Here is a 22,498-nt window from a genome sequence, read left to right on the forward strand (position 1 = left end):
AGATTTTTTAGAATTAGGCTGTACCACGTGCATTGAGAATATCTGTTTTGCACAGGTCTAGAGTAGCACCACAATCTTGTTGGCTTGGTATGCAATGACATTTCTATTCTGGCAGGATCCCGAGGGGCAATTCTTTCCACACAGAGGCTGGTGGAATGAGCTTCCGCAGAAAGTTGTAGAATTACAATGATTAATAGATATTTAGACAGGTACATACATACAGTAAATAGAAAAAGTTAAGGGGAAATGCAGGAAAATAAGACAATCTCAGATTAACATCTTGGTCTGCAAAGACAGATTGGGCCACAGGGCCTATTTCCATGCTGTGAACAAAATGATTCTGTGATCAAAATGTTAACGCATTTTGGTAAAAGGAACAATAGCGTGGGCTATTATGTAAATGGGGAGAAGGTTCAAACATCAGAGTTGCAGAGGGACTTAGGAGTCCTTGTGCAAGACCACCAGAAGGTTAATTCACAGGTTGAGTCTGTGGTAAAGAAGGCATGTGCAATGTTGGCATTTATTTCAAGAGGAGCAGAATATTGAAGCAAGGAGAAAATGCTCAGACTTTATACGACACTAGTCAGGCCACACCTAGAATACTGTCAACAATATTGGGCCCATATCTCAGAAAGGATGTGTTGTCATTGGAGAGAGTCCAGAGGAGGTTCATGAGGATGATTCAGGGAATGAAGGGATTAACAATTAGAAGCATCTGGCAGCTTTGGGCCTGTACTCACTGGTATATAGAAGAATGCAGGGAGATCTCATTGAAATCTACCAAATGTTAAAAGAAATAGATAGGGTGAAGGTGGAGAGGGTATATCCTTTGGTGAGGGTATCCAAAACTAGAGGGCACAGCCTCACAATTGAGGGGAGACCCTTTAGAACTGAGGTAAGGAGGAATTTTTTAGCCAGAGTGTAGTGAAACTGTGGAATGCTGTGCACGTACTGCAGTGGAGGCCAAGTCCATGGGTATACTTAAGGCGGAAGCTGATAGTTTCGAAATCGGTCAAGGCATCAAAGGTTATGGTGAGAATACAGGTGTATGGGTTTGAATGGGATCTGGGTTCAGCCATGAAGGAATGGTGGAACAGGCTCAATGGGCTGAATGGCCTAATTCTGCTCCTATGCCTTATGGTCTTATGGACCCTTTTGGGACCATGAGGAGAGATTGGAAGGAGGAAGGCTTTTAAAGGATTTGTAAGCAAGCGGACGAGCCTTGATTACAATGGAGGGGAGTGATAGGAAGTGACCACGGACTGGGATAGCGGATGAGTGATGAGTAATGAATCTGTAAGAAAATACTAAAAGAGGCCTGGATACATCGGAGGTTTGTAGGACATGGTGATGAGAAAATCATTGATGAAAGTGAACGTGGAGAGGACAGAGGTACCAGTGAAGGTTACCAGTGTAGCTGTGAATGGGTCGAGTGGGAATAAATCTTCAGGAGTTAACTGGGTGTTAAACTTTGAAGTTCATTCTGAGGTCCAGTGATGTCTAAGTGAAAGGTGGGTGGGTGTGTAATAAATACCCAAACCCTATCCTAACAAAACACTGGCATACTATATTTTCACTTTTGCCAGAAGAAGGTGTCTACATGTGATGGTGTCTCTTTTCATTTCAGCCGCTGCTCTTGAGGGAAGGTCATTACAATTAGATGATCTCTCTCTCTCACACACACACACACACACACACACACAGTGCCTGAGCAAGGTTTAATTGCCACTGATTGTAGATTTAGACACTAATTGAGATGCACTATGTGTACTAGTTCTTCTTGCTCCTTTTTTGTGGCTAGTTTGGGCGATTTTTGAATTGAGTTGGCCTACAGACAATGAGCACTGAGCTGAACCAAAACATGCCTTTTGATTTTGTGCTTCATATTCAGTGTTTTCAATTAGTTTTGTTGTGGTTTGTGAGATTTTTTTTTGGGGTGCGTGAGGGGGTTGGGAGGGGTTTGATGTTTTTTGAATGGGATGGGTCCAAGCTCTTTGTTTCATGGCTGTCTGTGAAGAAGACAAATCTCAGCGCTGTATACTGCATACATAATCTGATAATAAATGTACATTGAATTTTTGAATCTTCATGATGTGCAATCCCAACAGGTTCTAGAAAGAAAATGTAGATGGTTTAAAGACAGACAACCATGGTAACATTTAGCACAATTTGGTATCTTTGGGTATGAAGTGACTCCCTCTCTGAGTTCAAAACTGCTCACTGAGGTTTTGAATCAATCTACCGTTGTCCTACGCTAATCCAAACAATGAGTCTCGAGTAAATATGAGAGTTATCTAAACAGTGAAATCCTATCCCAATGCAGCTTGTATAGATTCAACAAAGAAGGATCTTGTTGAAGCATTGATAACAACAACTTGCTTTTACAAACCTCCATCAAAGTTAACAGCTCACTTCAGGAGCTCAACAAGGATTAATATAAAAATGAAGACAATCTTAAGCTTAGCAGGTAGGAATTTGGGCTGTGCAATTTGTTGAGGGAAGGAAATGTTGTTGCTTGTTAGGCAGGGGTATCACTGTCAGCCCTTAAGAAAGCAACAGAGATTAATTTCATCACAAGCAGACTGGTTCTGAGGGGCTGTTGCTGCATGCGCCAGGATTGCCCCCTGTGGTAAAAAGGGATCCGAACATTTTCATAGAAGCGATTCATCAGTAAGCACCAGGCAAGCAGCCAGGGCTCAGTGACTGCAGATGGGCAGCTTGACGCTGTGGGGTGCCGTGAGGATTTATGATTCAGGACAGGTGCGTGGTCTCAAATCCGAGTGGTGGGAGGGAGTGTGAAGACAAGAAGGACCGATCTGCTGAGTAGCATTTAATGACCAACTGTTGGTTTGAAGTTTGTGGGGGTATGTCGCACCTGACTGCATACAAAAGCACCCAAATACACAGTTTAATCCATTTCCCACGAATTACAGCTTAATCACAGATGCATCACTGATCACATTCCTCTGATCTTCATGGTGGTAGACACCACTAGTGGAATGGGGCCACAGCAACAACCTGGCACTCAACGTCAGTAAGACGAAAGAGCTGACTGTGGATTTCAGGAAGGGTAAGATGAAGGAACACACACCAATCCTCATAGAGGGATCAGAAGTGGAGAGAGTGAGCAGCTTCAAGTTCCTGGGTGTCAAGATCTCTGAGGATCTAACCTGGTCCCAACATATCGATGTCATTATAAAGAAGGTAAAACAGTGGCTATACTTCATTCGGAGTTTGAAGAGTTTTGGCATGTCAACAAATACACTCAAAAACTTCTATAGATGTACCACGGAGAGCATTCTGACAGGCTGCATCATTGTCTGGTATGGTGGGTGGGGGGGGGGGGAGCGGTTGCTACTGCACAGGACCAAAGGAAGCTGCAGAGGGTTGTAAATCTAGTCAGCTCCATCTTGGGTACTAATCTACAAAGTACCCAGGACATCTTCAGGGAGTGGTGTCTCAGAAAGGCAGTGTCCATTATTAAGGACCTCCAGCACCCAGGGCATGCCCTTTTCTCACTGTTACCATCAGGTAGGAGCTACAGAAGCCTGAAGGTACACACTCAGCGATTCAGGTTCAGCTTCTTCCCCTCTGCCATCTGATTCCTAAATTGACATTGAACCCTTGCACGCCACCTCACTTGTTAAATATATGTTATTTCTGCTTTTTGCACTATTTTTAATCTATTCAATATATGTATACTGTAATTGATTTACTTATTTATTTATTTTTTTCCTTCTATATTATGTATTGCATTGAAATGTTGCTGCTAAGTTAACATATTTTACAACACAGGCCAATATAATAGACCTGATTCTGATTATGGGAGGATGGAGACTTCTGGAAAATGAGTGCAGAAAATACCTATAGGTTGCTGTGACATTATTAATGATCAGTCCCTCCTACTTACCTTCAAAGACAGATCTGCTCTGTTAGCTACATTGGCACAGATTACCTGAGTGAGAATTCAAACAATCCATTCAGTTCCTCGAGCCTGCCTTGCCATGCAGCCACATTGTAGTTCCTCTGCACCTGAGCTCCATTCAGTTACCTGCCTATTACACACTTGACATTCGGAGGAACAAAACTATCCCCGTTCTTGAGTGCTCAAACTAATTTCAGTCCAAACGAGACTCAGGCCGATTTTCTAGCCAGACTGCTCTGTAATTTTTACAAAATGGTCAAATGTGTGAACACACTTTATTTTCCCGTGAGTTCCTCATCAGAAATTGTTTGTGGTCATGATTTAGCTTATGAAATATCTTTCTAGGTCACCAGTGACTGAGGGTAGTGATGCGGTCGCTGGTTAACCATCTATTCACATAACCATCCTTCCCTTTCACTTATCTCAAATTGCCTTCTGAATTATTCTCCATTTCCTGTCCATAGTAGACACGATTCCAAATTTTGACCCCTCATTGTGAGAAGATATTTTGCTAATCACTCCTAAATTTAAACTCACAAGCCATTGATAAAACTGTATTAGAAAATCATTGAGTCATACAACACAGAAACAGACCCTTTTTCCACTGACTCCATCACCCATTTTACAGTTAATCCTACCCTAATTCTTTGAAGTCACCCACATTTCAATCCACCCCCCCCCCGCATTCTTCCCCTGAATCCACACGATAAGTGCCACTTAGAATAAGGAATCAACCTATCGACCCTCGTGTTAATTGGGATTTTGGATTCTGAATTTTTTTCTCTAGGCCATGCTTTATCCACTACCTTTACAGAAGATTCAAATTTTGTTAGGCCTTGCACACCAGCAATTAGAGATCAGACTCTTGGCTCAGCCCAAGTGCTGGCCCATCTCCCCCATTTCTCTCTGACCGGAACTGAAGGGTGTGGCCTTCTCTTTGCTGTTTCTGCAGACTTCCAGCTCACATTTATTATCAAAGCATGTATACCATACGTGGACAACATTGGTGGCGTGGAGAGGGGAGACTTGCAGCATGGGCAACTGCTGGTCTTCCATACAACCTTGCCCAGGCCTCAGTCAACAGGGAAATCGATAGACAGCTGAAGAAGATATATACCATATACAACCTTGAGACCCACCTTCCTGCAGGCAGCTACAAAACAGAGAAACACAATAGAATCCATGGAAAACCCCACACAAAGACCGTCAAACGTCCAATGTGCAAGAAAAGAACAAGTTGGGCAAACAATTAAAAAGTAATCAAATAATACACAGAACACGAATCGCAAAGTCCCCCCGAAGAGGAAGTCTGTTGTCTCAGCACTTTTTATATTGCTGTTCTTTAAGGCTAATCTGAAGAACAGAGCTGCAAAAAATATATCCTTTCTTAAGGCCAGTAAACTGTTAACAAATCACAACACAGGCCATCCCTAGGTTATGAATGACCAATTTATGGAAATATCTCATTATCCATTCTGGATTTGCGCCAGAGTTTGAAACGGGGTTAATGGGCCAGTGATAGAATAGACACACAGTCACTAATGGATACTGACATTGTGTTTCAAATTACACTTTATTTGGTACAGCTCTACACCTGCTCATTAATGCAAATAACTAATCAGCCAATCATGTCACAGCAACACAATGCATAAACGCTTGTAGACATTATCATGCGTTTCAGTTGTTGTTCAGGCCAAACATCAGAATGGGGAAGAAATATGCTCGAAGTGAGTTTGACTCTGGAATGATTGTTGGTGCCAGACGTGGTGGTCCGAGTATTTTTGAAATTGCTGATCTCTTGGGATTCTCATGCACAACAAAGTTTACAGAGAATGGTGTCATAAACAAAAAAATAATCCAGCGCGCAGCAGTTCTGTGGGTGAAAAAGCCTTGTTAATGAGAGAGATCAGAATGGAATGGCCAGACTGGTTCAAGCTGACAGGAAAAGGACAGTAATTCAAATAACCAAGTGTAACAAGAGTAGTTTGCCGAAAAGCATTTCTAAATGCACAACGTGCCAAAGTGTGAAGCGGATGGGCTACAGCAGCAGAAGACCACATCGGGTTCCAATCCTCTACCTAATAAAGTACCCACTGAGAGTATGTACACATATTTGCTTCCACAAATGGCAGAACTAACTTCCCACATGTTCCGTCTCAGCAGTTCTCCAAACTAGTGGCACGAACACTCAATTCTCAAACTTCTGATAACCGCTCATCCTCTGCTCCTTTTCTCCAATTTTCTTTTTTCTCACCCTCTCTCCTCCTGATCCCACTGCTCCATCAGCTCATCTCTTACCTCTCTCCCGCCCTCTCCAGCTGCCCATCACCTGCACCTCCCAGCAAACCCTCCCCGCATCCCTCTCTTTTTTGCCATGCTCCACCATCCTCTCCTGTCGGATTCCACCATCTTTGGTCACTTCCACCTATCACCTCCCAGCTTCTGACTTTATTCCCAACCTCATCTGCCTACCACTCCTCTCACCTGGATATACCTGCCACCTCCAGCTGTTTGACACCTTCCGGCCATCAAGACGATCCAGCAGTGCGGCTGGGCTGAGCGAGTCAACCTGCACGCTTGCATGGGCCTTGTTCATTATAATGTCCTAGGGAAACAGGCAAATCTATCACGTACACTCGAGATTCTGCAGATGCTGGAAATCTAGAGTAACACACACAGAATGTCGGAGGAACTCAGCAGGTCAGGCAGCATCAATGGCGAGGAATAAGAAGCTGACATTCCAGGCTGAGACCCTTCATTAGGATGGGTTTTGATTTATCATGGGCTGACTTATTTAATGGTGTTGTCCAATTTCACACAAGGATTCTAAAACCACTTAGGGACTTTTATTTAAATGCTGTAAAGCATTGCCTGGCTTTTACAACTGTGGGATGCCCATGAAAAAGGACAATCAAAATTTCAGAATGGGGCTTATTTCGACTGGGTAGGTGACTTTGCCGTTTACCATATGGCTCCCTGAGCACCTGCTTCAGGCCTAAAATAGGTCCTAAACATGATCACATTTCTAAGGTGAAGGGTATGCCTTACAAGAGAATTGCACAACTTGACTGCTTAACGTATGCTCCAAAGGGGTCAAACCAACTGCTGAACTATGCTGGGAAACTAAAATTATGCAAAACCCTGAAGTAAGGTAACCCACCTGGAGTAGGTACTTTGCCTACATTCCTATTCACTTTGTGCCAAAGTCTCATTGCTTTCACTTACATTGAATTTGGACAAATTTAATCGGCAGTAAACAATGGCAGCTGGTCTGCGCAGCAACATCACTCCAACGTAGAACCACCTCGGACTGGGCTTGAACTGTCAGAGTAACCTTAATAATCAGCTATTGTTACTGGCAAAAAAAAAGATAAGTGCATTACAAGCAGACCAGGAGCAAGCCAACTGTCAAAATGATATACTCTTTAAATACAGCACTGAAAAATAGAGGAAGCTGAATGGCTGTCTGTGCAATATGGCTTTTATTTCCAGGCGTGAGTTATTGCAGCACATGTAAGTGAGAGTGAAAAAAATATACCGGAGACTCCGTGCTTTTCACTTAACACCCCTGCAATACACGATTCAAAACAATTGGAAGCAACTCCAGTTTACAGTGCGCTTTACTTTCGGGCTCCCAATTTATAAAGTTCAAAGCAATTTCATTATCAGTTATGACCTACCATATGCTACTCTGAGATTCGATTTCTTTTGGGCATTCACAGAGGGTCAAAGAAACACACTAGAATCAGTGGAAAACTGCACACAAAGACTGAAACCCAACCAATGTGCAAAAGAGGACGAATCATGCAAATAATGAAAAAAAGCAAATAAATCATACCGAGAAAGTGACTTGTAGAGTCCTTGAACGTGAATCTATCGGTTGTGGAACCAGTTCAGTGGTGGGGTGAGTGAAGTTATCCATCCTGGTTCAGGAGACTGATGGTTGAAGGGTAATAACTGTCCCTGGACCTGGTGGTGTGGGACCTAAAGCTCTTGCACCTCCTTTCTGATGGTGACAGCAAGAAGAGAGCATGGCCTGAATGCTGGGGGGGGGGGGGGGGGGCAGTGGGGTGTGTGCAGTCCTTGATGATGGAGGCTGCTTTCTTGTGGTACTCTTCCTGGTAGTGCTCAGTGGTGGGAAGGGCTTTGCCTGTGATGGACTGGGTCACATCCACCACCGTTTGTACCTGGTCAACACCCATTGCTTGTTCTTCTGCTTTCATTCCTTCTTCCTCTCTCACATGCACACCCTTCGGCATTCTCCTGCTCTCTCTAATTCTCCATTCTCTGTCCCGTATGTACATATCGTCGCACCCCAATGCTTTGTTTTCCCTGCTGCATGCCAAAAAAAACAAAATAATAAGCTTTCAATTGTGCACACACCTTCAGGACAAGCTCTCATCATTAATTCAATAACTGTCAGCTTTGTGATGCTCCAATAACAGCTGAAGTCACACCCACCATTATAATGCTTAATCTGACGTTTGATTTGAAAGACTTTACAAGATAGTTTGCAATAATCAAATTTGAGCCCATTATGAATTGTATGGATATAAGCAAGTTTCAAACTGTTATTCAGCACACTTTATTTTGTACTATGATGGCGAGTGATATTTGTAAGGTGTTAAGTATAACCAAAATCCTACCTCTTTCTCTCTCTGTGCTAGGGAAAGAATTTTTCATTGATCATGAGCTTATAGTCTCCAGCAGCAAGAAGGAAAGGCTTGCGAGTTCTTTCCAAAACTGAAGTGACTCTTGCCTTCTTCTGGGTCCACTTGCTTGTCCTTTTTTCCAAAACACAACCTCTTCCCTGATCCTCCTACATCGTCCAGCCTCAACATTACAATTCCTTATTTGTCTACATTTATTTAGCCAGAGGGTAATGAATCTATCAAATTCATTGCCACAGATGACAGTGGAGACCAAGTTGTTGGATATATTTAAAGCAGAGACTGATGGGTTCTTGATTATTAAGGGTGACAAAGGTTATAGGGGGAGAAGGCAGGAGAATGGGGTTCAGAGGGATAATAAATCGGCCATGATGGAATGACAACAGACCCAATGAGCTGAATGGCCTAATTCTACTCCTGTGTCTTATGGTTTACCCTGTGCCTGCTAATTCACCTCCTCAAACTGTCTGTAACCTTGCACAGAGTGAACACACCTCCTTCCTCCAAAGACTCCCATTCCCATCTAACTGAGTTGCACCCCACTGGCCCAGTTTCGTACTCATTTGGCTAGTCCCACCGAGACAATGGTTTCTATTCCAGATCTGGCACCTTTCTTCTGGTGTTCTTCTTCGATCTGCCCTGGGCACCCACCTACTCCCTCAATGTCATGCCTGGACAACATAATTTCAAACACAGTGTCAGTGTCCACATCTACATTGGTGATGGTGCATCTATTTTATCAACACCTCTCTTAACCCCATTCTCAAACTTCTAGTGCAACATCCAGGATGGATGCGGAGATATTTAGAACATAGAACATAGTAATCTACAGCACATTACAGGCCCTTCAGCCCACAATGTTGTGCCGACCATGTAACCTACTCTAAAGACTGCCTAGAATTTCCCTAATGCATAGCCCTCTATTTCTCTAAGCTGCATGTACCTATCTAAGAGGCTCTTAAAAAACCCTACGTATCCGCCTCCACCACCATCACCGGTAGCGTATTCTATGCACCCACCACTCTCTGTGTGAAAAACTTACCTCTGACATCCCCTCTGTAGCAACTTCCAAGCACCTTAAAACTACGTCCCAACTGTGTTAGTTATTACATCCCTGGGAAAAAGCCTCTGGGTATCCACACGATCAATGCCTTTCATCATCTAATACACCTCTCATCCTCCGTCGCTCTAAGGAGAAAAGGCCGAGTTTACTCAACCTATTCTCATAATGCAAGCTCCCCAATCCAGGCAACATCCTGGTAAATTTCCTGGAGTTAAATCTTTGAAGGACTGAAGCCGGTCTCTGCAATACCGTTTATCTGATTCAGAGTCAGGTTTATTTATCATGTGTACATTGACAAACACAGTGAACCAAGTCATTTCCGTTAACAACCAGCACAGCCAAAGATGTGCTGGGGGCAGCTGGAAGCGCTGCTGCAAATTCCAGTGCCGAAATAGCATGCCCATAATATTCCGCAGAGGAACACAAAGCAACAACAAAACAGCAATGCAAGCCCCTTTCCCATTCCACTCACCCTTTCACACAGCAGATAAGCCTCCTACTCCAGGACAGGCTAATTCTGGGTCGTCAATACTTGTCCACAGATTCTCAGACTCGCAGATATTGGGCCTCCAACTTTGAACTTTACCCTAGACAAACAATCACGGACGTGACCTTCAGACCTTCATTTCCAGACTCGCCTGGATCTCTGACCTGGTGACTTGGGCCCCCATCACTCCTTTGGCCTCCTACCTTCAGGCTTCAACCCTCAGGCTTTGACCTTGTTACAAGAATCACCCCGTGTAATAATGATCAGGGAGACAGAGAGAATCTGTAATTACTAACAAGTACCTATATTGTCTCAACAGAAGAACATGTGAACTTACACAACCAATACCCGTGTACACACCAACCAAGTCTTCCTGACCTTCCATGAACAGTCAAAGAACAGAAAAGATATTACCCATTAAAAAGGAGTTTCTGCTGCTGGACAAATGTTCCTAGTGGTTCCGTTTCGAATCTCCACGTGTTTGTGGGATACCACACATCCACAATAGTTGTTCCCCTACAGAATTAACACCACCAACATGCTTGAAACAACTGGTTTTATATTCATTTATTACAAATTCCAATATTGCATTCCAGTGTCATTGACTGTAGGTCATTTGTCTGACCTTTAACATCTTTTTATTGGCTATACTCCAGGCCTACATCCATTTATTGCCATCTACTCAGCAAGTGACAATCAGTAATTTATGACTCCTTGTTCTCAATCAGCTAGAATCACACAGACCAACATTCACAAACCTGCATGTTGTATCCAACCAAACAGCACCTCACAAATAACTTCTTGTTTGGAAATGATCCCTAGTTCAGCAGGTTACCTGATGCATTATTGTGTTGACTTTAAATCACTGATCAAGCCAAGCAATTTAAGCTCACAAAATGGAGAACAGAGTGTCTTCATAAAATGGCAGCCTCCATCTCCTCCCTCATGGCAAGAACAAAGGCAATTGTTCCATCTGCTTCCCCTGTCCTTGATTCATTCAAATTCACTGATTTGTGGACTGTAGTTCTTTCTGGCCAACATCTCCCTCCTCTTGATCCAAAGATATTTATCTTGTGATCACAGCCCTCCTCTATTCTCTGTATACAGACAATAGTCTTCTCTCTATTACAAAACCTTTTGCACAATTTCAGCCTTTCACTTTCTGGGGTGATACATGTTAAACAATACTATTATCGTTATATTTAAAATTGATAACACAGCCGCATACAATACTATCCTCGCCCATGGGCGTATTTGAACACTTAATCCCCAATTCCAAAATTTATCCCATGAGTTTGTGTCCTGTAATATGTCATTTGCTCTACCAGCATATTTTAATAACGTTTGTATGTTTAGTCCGTTGATGGATTGTCTCCTTTGCTTCTTCCACAACTTGTTCCCAGTCAGCAGTCAAATGAGGACTCGATAGCAATTCAGTGACAGCATAGTCCCAGAAAATATCGATCCATTTCAGTTCATTGGATTGTAAGGTTCTCCTTTGTCACATTCTCTCTCCACTGTCGTTTGTGGCAAAGGTCATCCTCTAACAGCCAAATCTAAAATCACACTTCCAAGTGCAACATTATGACTTCCAAAGGGTACTGTTTCCATCCCTTGATATATCTCATTTTGTTGTTTCTATAACATATCTGACTCATCAAAGCATATTGTAAGTAGAACTCATTATGTACAGGCAGAACATACAATAAACAATTCTCATAAGTACTGAAAACACAGTCCAGAAGTTTCTGTCTTGTCATCTCTTCTGGACAATCTCAATGGGTTTCCCCTTTAATGACATCTTGATAAATCTATCCATTTCCCAGTACTATTCATAACAATAGCATGTGTTGCTGGGTTACTTAAGAACATTCAAGTCTCATGATACTTGCTCATATTGTGAACTCTGCGGTTATACTCTTGGCAGTGTGGAGGATCAGCAAGATCTTGGGGTCTGTGTCCATAGGACACTCAAGTCAAGTCAAGTCAACTTTTATTGTCATTTTGACCATAACTGCTGGTACAGTGCATAGTAAAAATGAGACAACGTTTTTCAGGACCATGGTGTTACATGACACAGTACAAAAAACTAGACTGAACTACATAATAAAAACAACACAGAGAAAGCTACACTAGACTACAGACCTACACTGGACTGCATAAAGTTCACAAAAACACTGCAGGCATTACAATAAATAATAAACAGGACAATAGGGCAGCAAGGTGTCAGTCCAGGCTTAGGGTATTGAGGAGTCTGATAGCTTGGGGGAAGAAACTGTTACATAGTCTGGCTGTAAGAGCCCGAATGCTTTGGAGCCTTTTCCAAGACGGCAGGAGGGAGAAGAGATTGTATGATGGGTGCATGGGGTCCTTCGTAATGCTGTTTCCTTTGTGGATGCAGCCTGTAGTGTAAATGTCCGTGACGGCTGGAAGAGAGACACCGATGATCTTCTCAGCTGACTTCACTATCCGCTGCAGGATCTTGTGATCCGAGATGGTGCAATTTCCGAACCAGGCAGTGATGCAGCTGCTCATGATGCTCTCAATACAACCCCTGTAGAACGTGATGAGGATGGGGGTGGGAGATGGACTCTTCTCAGCCTTCGCAAAACATAGAGATGCTGCTGGGTTTTCTTTGCTATGGAGCTGGTGTTGAGGGACCAGGTGAGATTCTCTGTCAGGTGAACACCAAGAAATTTGGTGCTCCTTACAATCTCTACGAGGAGCCGTCGATGTTCAGTGGGGAGTGGTCGCTCCATGCCCTCCTGAAGTCAACAACCATCTCTTTTGTTTTGTTCACATTAAGAGACAGGTTGTTGGCTCTGCACCAGTCCGTTAGCCGCTGCACCTCCTCTCTGTAAGCTGACTCGTCGTTTTTGCTGATGAGACCCATCATGGTCGTGTCATCGGTGAACTTGATGATGTGGTTTGAGCTGTGTGTTGCAGCACAGTCATGGGTCAGCAGAGTGAACAGCAGTGGACTGAGCACACAGCCCTGGGGAGCCCTGTGCTCAGTGTGATGGTGTTGGAGATGCTGCTCCTGATCCAGACTCAACGCTGCTGCACAGGTTGACGGTGTTGTTAAGAAGGTGTATGATGTGTTGGCCTTCATCAACTGTGGGATGGAGTTCAAGAGCTGTGAGGTAATGTTACAGCTATATAAGACCTTAGTTAGACCCCATTTGGAGTACTGTGTTTGGTTCTGGTCACCTCACTACAGGAAGGATGTGGATACTATAGAGAGAGTGCAGAGGAGATTTACAAGGACACTGCCTGGATTGGAGAGCATGCCTTATGAGAATAGTTTGAGTGAACTTGGCCTTTTCTCCTTGGAGTGACAAAGGATGAGAGGTGACCTGACAGAGGTGTATAAGATGATGAGAGGCATTGACCGTGTGGATAGCCAAAGGCTTTTTTTCCAGGACTGAAATGGCGAACACGATGGGCATAGTTTTAAGGTGCTCGGAAGTAGGTACAGAGGGATGTCAGAGAGTTTTCATACAGAGAGTGGTAGTTGTGTGGAATGGGCTGCCGGCAATGGTGGTAGAGGCGGATACAATAGGGTCCTTTAAGAGACTCTTAGATAGGTACATGGAGCTTAGAAAAATAGAGGGCTATGCGGTACAGAAATTCTAGGCAGCTTCTAGTGTAGGTTACTTAGGCAGCACAACATTTTGGGCCGAAGGGCCTGTAATGTGCTGTAGATTTCTATGTTATGTTATGTTTTTTAAATTATTTCCATGTCGGAATATGAAATACTACACCATCATAAAACCTGTACCCAGGCACGTGTACCCAGTACTCTTTTGGTTAGTGTGACCTTCTGATGTGATACAAGGGCACTTTTCTCCAAACCCTTATTTTAGATGCTCATCTGATACCTAAATTGGTACTTGACATGCATCAGGTTGTAATGAATTTGCACCAATCATGGTGAACAACTAGCTAGTATATGTAACACAGATCTCAGCTCTATGTATTCCCTTGGATATGAGGTCAACAGTATGCAGTCAATTATCAAATTCATGATATCTTGAAGGGGCTTCAGAAATTTAACTGAATCCATTGTTACCTGTGATGCACTCTAATTTCATTAGTCTGTATCTGATTCCGATAATGTTCTCCAGTAATATCCCACATTTTCTGCTGAATGGACTATGTCTAGTTTCCTAACTCTGCTCTATCTAAAGTGTTGACCATCGCAAACCTTGATGCATTACATACTTCCACTAATTCCAACAGTTCTCTCTTTTTCCCGTTTTTAAACAACTTAAACTCACTCCTGCTTAGCCGTCTCCCAAGAAAACGAGTAAATGACCATCTTGTTAAGCACCATTATTTCAGTTAGGTTAGAAATTACCTACACTTGTTGGCTCCCTGATACCAAAGTGTCAAATTCCTAACACTGATCCTTCCCCTTTGTGTTATGCTGGGTCTTACTACACCTGGACTCTGGTGTAGTTCTAACTACTTGAGGTTGTGGGGTAGACAATTTTACATTATCCTCATCATATTGAATTAAGCCTGTAACACACCAGTGTAATTTCTGTTCTGATTTCCAGTTTCAAGTTTCAATTGTAAATAATTTTAAGTTCACATTTTCAATTTGTTTTCTACCTCATTCAATCCAGGCTCCTAATTGTCTTGGACTCAAGCCATCCATCTTTTTTCCCCCCATCCAATTTCATTCCCAATAGGGGAGGTAGGAACCAACATGTTTTTTCCTTTTCTTTATTTTCTTGACAAATCTCCCCCGATTCTCAGAATGAGAGAATGAAGAAAATCCTCCTTGGTCAAATCTGTCACAATATACTTGGAACAACTATCTCAAATCTTCCATATCAGGATTACCACATACACCGGTCATCACATCTCCAAAATTGGGACCATCATGTACATCAATTGTTATGTGCCAATGATGATAACTTTCCTGTTTCTCCCCCAATTTCAACTGGGTGATGTGAAACCATGTACTTTTATCTGGAGAAATCAGCACCTGTTGTACTGATGGACTTGCTTTGTTTATAATTTCATGGGATCTTGCAAACCTTGGATTTAAAAATGAGGTGGGTTGGTGCATTTGAATTCACTGATTTGTAGACTGTAGTTCTTTCCAACCAACAACCTTCAACCTTATTTGTGTCTTTCTGAATCTCTCTTGTGGACAGCTGACTAGAAATGAACCAGACCAACCTTAACCTTGGCATCATACATCTATGGGCATTGAGGTGAGCAATGGACCATTACTCATGTTCTTCCTCTGGCCTGGTCGCAACCTTACAGTGCATCAGCTTTACTGCAAACTAAACACTCATCCACACCCTTGTTATCTCTAGATGACTATTCCATCTGACCTCCATTCTTCTACACATTATAAACTTAAAGTCCTTCAAGATTTTGCTACTCATCACTAAATCACACCAAGATCTGTTCCAAAGGATTCTGTATAAACAATCCTTTGGCATCTCACATTCTCATCTGGGATATTTTGATACGTAACCACCAACTATCACAGCAACCTTCTTCAAAACTCTCCTCTTTCTCTTACATAGCATACTTATATGTTGTAAAATTTGGCAGAAATTGTCATTTCCTCAAGACACAGAAATAAGTTGCATGGGTCTCCACTGGTTATTTAAGTGATCCTAATGCATTGGTTTCCAAGTGGTATTTATCACTCCTTTTACAATGGAGCAGGATTTAGGGCAGCAACCTTACAGCTCCAGAGGCCTAGGCTCTGAAATGACTTCGAATGCCATCTCTGTGCTGTTCTTTCAGTGACTAGATGAGTTGCCTCCCACAATGCAGAGGCGTGCTAGCCGGTTACTTACTAATGTAACTCAGGCCTTAGAGTAGGTTAACAGCAAAAACAAAAATGTGAGCCTATAGGAATCTGAGAGGATGAATAAACTCCTGGACTGTCAAATTGGGTCCCATTTCTCAGAAAGGACATTCTGGGATCGGAGAGCGTCATGAACCCTGCAGGCCCATGCGACGAGCCATTGAGCATTGGGCTCTGAGCTTTCTAGCACACTTGGATTTGTTACTTGTTGTCTTAACTAGAGTGATTAAGCCCTTGTGCTTTCTGTTTAATCTTGTCAGGTTTATTTTGACTGGCCCAGGTTTTCTGTGCCCGGCAGACTCCCAATTAACACTTATCGCGGGGTTCTTGTTCTGAGAATGATTGTCTCCGTCTAACGACTGATGTTCTGTTGGAAGTCCAATGTCTAAACCCTTGTTTCCATCTCTACATGGCACTGCTGTTCCTCAGCACCTGGGTTCAGTCATTGCTAGTGGATACCGTGACAGAAGGACCCTGTGGCCAATGGACCCACTGGAGGTCTAACAGCATTTTGGCCACTGGGTTGGCTGGAGGCAAGGATGCTTTCTGTTCACAGTGTATTTCCTGAGTCAGCGTTCTGAGTGTCCCAAGTCTACATTCCGCGATACTCCAGTTTACATTCAAGGTTTCTTCTTTGACTCCCTAGGTTGACATGGTTCATTAGGTCTCCCATGGTATTCAGTATTTCTGAGTTACATGCAAAGTCCCCGAGTTAACCAGCCCTGTCTGGAGTTTACCAGCCCTATCTGGAGGGTATCAGGTCTGTTTCAAGTTTCCCAGCCCTGTCTCAAGTTCCCCAAAGCATCCTATGCTGACAGATGCCAACTTTAGGGAGGGTCATGAGCCTTGTGGCAAGCATAGAGTGTTGGGCTCTGAGATTTCTAGAACACCTGTATTTGTTCATTGATGTCTTAACTAGAATCTTAAAACCTTTGTGCTTTCTGTTTAATCTTGTCAAGTTTATCTTGACTGGCATGGGCCTTCCACATACTGAGATTATTTAAAGCAGGCTCCTTGTTCTGAGAATGATTGTCTCATGGTCTCCGAGCGACTGATGTTCTGTTGAAATTCCTACGCATAAATTCTTGTTTCTATCTTCTCATGGGAGTGTGTAATCCTCTGCACTTGGGGTCGGTTGCTGCCAGCACATTCCGCGATAAGTGGCTGTGGGGACACTTTCCTAGCCATCCTGTTCAGCGCCTTGTGTGTGTGTGTTGCTCAAGATTTCCACTATCTGCAGAAACTCGTGTGTTCATATCAAACCTCTGTGTTCATCCAAATGAGCCCGAGCAGCTATTCAACTGGGTACCTGCTCAATTCAGGCAGAACCGTTTTGAAACACAGGAGAGTTTGTAGATACTGGAAATCCAGAACAACGCACACAAAATGCTGGAGGAACTCAGCAAGCCAGCAGCATCTATGGATGGGAATAAACAGCCAATGTTTCAGGCTAAGACCCTTCATCAGGGCTGGAAAGGAGCGTGCAGGAGCTAGAATAAGGAAGGGGAAAGGAAGGAGTACAGGCTGACAGGTGGTAGGTAAGGCCAGGTGAGGGGGAAGGGGGGAGGGGAATGAAGTAAGAAGATTGGAGGGGATAGGTGGAAGAAGTAAAGGATTGAAGAAGGAATCTGAGAGGAGAGTGGACCATGGAGAAAAGGAAAGGAGGAGGACCAGAGGGAGGTAATAAGAAGGTAACAAGAAGAGAAGGGGTGAGAGGAATATGCAATAGAAGAGAAAAGAAGGGGTGGTTGGGGGAAGAGATTACCGGATGTTGGAAAAATCGTTGTTCATATCATCAGGTAGTTCCAAATTTTTTTTAAAACAGAATTTTATAGTATCACACCCAGGAGGCAACATTACAGTAGCTGGTGCTGAAAGCACACAGCAACCCTTTGCTTCTAGCCATAACGCCCCCCCCCCCCCATTTGATTTTGCTGACTGCAGTGAAATCCCAACGCTCAGAGGTGAATGCAACCATCAATATATTTCACACATGTTTAGCACTAATGAGCAACAGTGAGGTTCTCTCCTCTACTTCTGCAAGTGACATTGATCCGAGTTTCCGACCACAGTTAGCAAACATGCCGGGGCTCCACTCACTGTACGCTGATCGCAGATGTCTCGGCCTTATTTTCTGGTGATTTAAAACCTGTGAAGATAGATCTGACCGTCACTGTTTTCACGTAAAACTGAATGCAAAAATCAGCATGGCAGTATCCTAATTCTAGTCATTGGTAGTGTAATACTGTACTATTACCACTCTACGATGGTGGGGTGGGGGGTTCATTTCTCACCGATGCCCGTAAGAAGCTGCATGTTCTCCCCGTGACCGTGTGGGTTTCCCCAGGCAGGGTTAGTGGGCACGCGTGGCGACCCTAGCGGGCAACCCCTGCAGACCTGACTTGACAGAAGCAACCATCTCACCGTATGTTCTGATGACAATAAGGCTAATCGTATCTTCTCCTCACATTTTATGGGTGCTTACTGGTTGGGCGCTTTTGAGGAAGCATCCAGCGGTATGGCAGGTCAGGTAGTATCCAACGCTAGGCCATTCTGCCCAGCCAGATTACTACCTCACCTTGGGGAGCTAAAAGCTTCAAAGCAGGGTCGGTTCACATGGGGAAATGGGTGGGGCCGCGTTTTGGAGGGGTTGGCGACCAGGAGGAGCCTGCAGCCGGAAGGGGTGCTACCGATTGTGGCGGGTGGGAGGTGAGTCGGACGGTGCCTGTGATCACCGTATTTCCGGGTTCATTCCTCAACAGGGTGGGAAGGGGATTGAGGCAGATTCAGTGATCGGAGGAGGGGTTATTGGAGGGCTTGGGTATCACGGCGTTGTTTGATTTGGGAGCAGTAATTATGGGCGCTATCACGGGGAAGCGGGGTGTCGATGACTGGAAGGAGTTGCCAAGGAAAACCAGCGGGTTATAGGCACTGATCTCAACCTTGCAGCCAACCCGACCTTTTATTAGTTATCAAATACCAGCACTGACCCAAAAATGCAGTTAAAGCCCAAGGCACAACGATTTTTAAAACATTTTAACCAGCCATCCACCTCGTGGGGGGAAAAAGTTGGTTTAAGACTCCTCTACTACCTAATAACGTCGTTCAGGTTCATAAGGGCTCGTTTGAAAGCGTCTTTTTTGCAATATAAGATTCCATATAACCATTTTGAGATTATTCCAGTGCCCATTGCTAGTCTTCTCTTTGACCTTCCATAAACTTTGCGACTCTGAACACGAGAACCTCGATACAGAACCGGCTACTAAGCACCAGCGCGCGTTCCCCTCCCTCGGTGGAAAGCCACACACTAGGTTTGCTCAGACTTGGGGTCCAACTCATCTCGGGAAATCAGTTTCGCATTGTCTGCAGATACCAAGCGGAGTAAGCAAGCCTCATCAAAAGAACTCGCCGATCTTCAGGTTCTTTTGGCCAATAATTCGGTCTGGATCCTACCTAGAGTTTATGGCTTTTTGCAATTTCCTTCTGTGCGACCGTTTATTAAAAGCAATTCTTTCAGCATTAAACGTTAATGATGTGATTTCAGCATTTTAAAACAGCTCATTAAATATTAACTGTGGGTGTAATTACTTATTTCCATGTTGTCTCGGTTTCTGTGTTGAGGTGTACAACTCCATTCACAAGATTGTACATCATGGTCAAACTCCATTTCCTCACGTCAGCTCCCTGTTCATTCACAAATCCCGGCCAAGATCCGTCTTCACATCAGTTCTTCCCATCCAACCCCACCCCCCACAACAAGAAGTGCTTGCTCGTTATAGTTTTCAGAGTTCACTTCGCTGACTCCTCACTCCGAAAAATAAACACAGCTCCGTGGGGAAAGATTTGCTCTAAACACCGAGTTTAGTGCAATCGTAAACCCGCCCTTTATATGCGCGTTTACGATTTTGCTACACTTAACCCGCAAGAGAGAGGGGAAAAAAAATCTCACCTCCATATGTTGAAATGGGGTTTACACTCCGCCTCACTCTTTCTGCTCGTAAATCTAATTCGTAACATTTCCCTGATGCTGGAACGCGAGCCTACCATCAGGAGGCGCTCTTGCCGTGGAGGCGTGGTTCCCTATTCACCGCCATCAAAAGCCATGAAAGAAATGATTCTATTAATTCTTAGCACACACCGTCATTAGTACGTCTGAAGTCAAATTTACCACTTCCAGTGGTTTCTAAAAGGGAAGAGAACGACATTTGTGACAACGAAATATTTGGAACTACTTGTTTTCAATTGTGTTTTAAGAATTACCCTAATCGATTCAGCAAGTTGTATATCAGGGTTGGAAACCAAACTAATTAAAGCACTAAGTTATTGCTTCATACTTTAATTAGCTCCCTGTCCCGTAATCCAGCATAAAATTCACGTCTACCTCATTAGGAGTTAATTCCCTGCAGTAATTATCATGTGGTTATCTTGCCTTATCTGGCCATATTATAATACCTCTTCCTGCTTCCCAAAGGAAACTGGAGTTTTTGTGTAATCTAGATTATTGCCGACATCGGGGAAATAAGACCCCCTCCACCTTTGTGCCCACTTGGAAAGTTGTGCATACGGTGAGGTAGGGTTGAAGGTGCATGTTTAAATTAAGCAAGCAACCTCTGTAACTGTAGGAGGCCAGCTGTGGTCATGGGGAGGTGGTGGGAAGTAGTTGCTGGTTTTTAACCATTCAAATCTGGGGAGGTTAACTTTACTGCAGTAAATCATCAAGACACTTGGTAATGAAACTATCAACAGTACTTGGCAGATTAAATTCCATTCGTTACAGTTTTAGTTGTAGGCCTATTATTTCAGTAGTTTAAAAACTTTAGGTGTTATGAGGATCAAATAAGGCACAATGTCCTTCACTGTGTTGGGGTCATCAACACTAAAACTTTATTATCTTCATAATTCATTGTTTTGTGCAGAGACAGGCAGAAGGGAAAAACGAGGATTTATTACATTTGTGGTAGTGACACATCATTGTAAATCACTCTGACTAGATACACAGCTGCCAATGTTGGGCCGAAACCAGTTGAGACTAGTTTTGGGGAATGTTGGACTGCTCGCCCCTTAGGTAAATGAGCGAAACCACATGATGCTTGCAGATGCTGATTAGGAGAAAATACATCATCATGGCAGCTTTAACCCCTTAAGCACTGTTGCGACGAAGCATTGCCTTGGATCAGATACAGGAACGTTTGGGATAACAGCAAGGATCTCGAGAGGAAAAGGTGTGCAAAGAAGTCCCATGTAAAGGGTGAAAGGAGCATGCTGTCTCCCAAGTAACAGACTTGCTTGCTTTAGCAAGCACCTCCTTTCCCTGTCATCCTTTTCAACTACCTAAGAGTCCATTAAACCAGAATGGGAGTAAGTCAACCTCGACTCCAAGGAATAGTTTAAGAAGCGGATGAAATGTTAAAAATTATATTAAGTTTCTAATTGCACTTCGTTACATGTGGGAAGATGGAGAATCTTAGACTCCGGGCGTCTATTGACCGACTAGAGTATAGGCAGTCACGGTTCAGTCAGACTGAGCCTGCATGTGCCATTTTACCCTTTCATTGTTCACCTACTGTCATCCTCCTATGCAAAGATGATTCTAGAAGTGGACGATAATGGTGCAGTCTTCCATGAAGTTTAGAATCAGAATCAGGTTGATTATCTTTATGCATGTCATGAAATTTATTGTTCTGCTGCAGCAGCACAGTGCAATTCAGAAAATATTACTTCTAAGTTTCAATAAGGAATATGAAAAAAGTAGTTAGTGCAAAAAAGAAAGCAAAAGTTGAGGTAGTGTTCATGGGTTTATCGTCCATTCAGAGATCAGACAGCAGAGGGGAAGAAACTGTTCCAGAGATTGAGGGGAAAATTAAAAGAGGGAAGAGGGGTGGGGAAAAGTTGTAGAAATTGATATTCTCTGCTTGGCCTTTTACCGCTTCTCCTCACCTGCCTATCACTTCACCTGGTACTCCTCCTTCCCTTTCTCCCATGGTCCACTTTCTCTCCTGTCAGATTCCTTCTTCTCTAGCCCTTTGCCTTTTCCACCTATTAACTGCCAGCTTCTTACGTCAGTCCTCTCCCCTATCCACCTGGCTTCCCCTATCACCTTCTAGCTTGTCCTCCTTCCCTGTGCTTCCATCTTATTCTGGCATTTCCCCCTTGCTATCCAGTCCTGATGATGCTTTCCATGGATGCTGCCTGACCTTTTGAGTTCCTCCATAATTTTGTGTGTGTTGCTCTGAATTTCAACATCTGCAGAATCTCTTGTGTTTATAACAAAGCTGCTGGCATGTCTTTGTGATTGCATCAATCTGTGGGCCCAAGATATATCTTCAGAGACATTGACACCAGGAACTTAACACTATTCACCCATTTCTCTGTAACTCCCTTGATGAGGACTGATGTAGGTTCTCCCAACTTCCCCCTCCTGAAGTCCCCATTTAATTCCTTGGTCTTACTGACGTTGAGTGCAAGGCTGCCGTTGAGACACCACTCAACCAGCTGATCTAGCTCACTTCTA

General features: G+C 43.5%; 1 long non-coding RNA gene across 3 annotated transcripts; it reads right to left on the minus strand.

The window, feature by feature from the left end:
• Positions 1-5,489: 5,489 nt before the first annotated feature.
• Positions 5,490-20,060, minus strand: LOC132380049 (uncharacterized). 3 transcript variants are annotated; one of them, XR_009507624.1, is made up of 4 exons: positions 19,937-20,060; positions 18,088-18,136; positions 7,764-8,260; positions 5,490-7,280 (listed from the first exon to the last, which is right to left on the minus strand). It is a non-coding gene; the product is annotated as an uncharacterized LOC132380049 (long non-coding RNA). The 3 variants fall into 3 exon arrangements; XR_009507623.1 differs by lacking the exon at positions 18,088-18,136 and having other exon boundaries at positions 5,490-6,530; positions 7,151-7,280; positions 19,937-20,008; XR_009507622.1 differs by lacking the exon at positions 18,088-18,136 and having other exon boundaries at positions 19,937-20,008.
• Positions 20,061-22,498: the final 2,438 nt, after the last annotated feature.

The sequence above is a fragment of the Hypanus sabinus genome, chromosome 23, assembly GCF_030144855.1.
Source record: "Hypanus sabinus isolate sHypSab1 chromosome 23, sHypSab1.hap1, whole genome shotgun sequence".
NCBI lineage: Eukaryota > Metazoa > Chordata > Chondrichthyes > Myliobatiformes > Dasyatidae > Hypanus > Hypanus sabinus.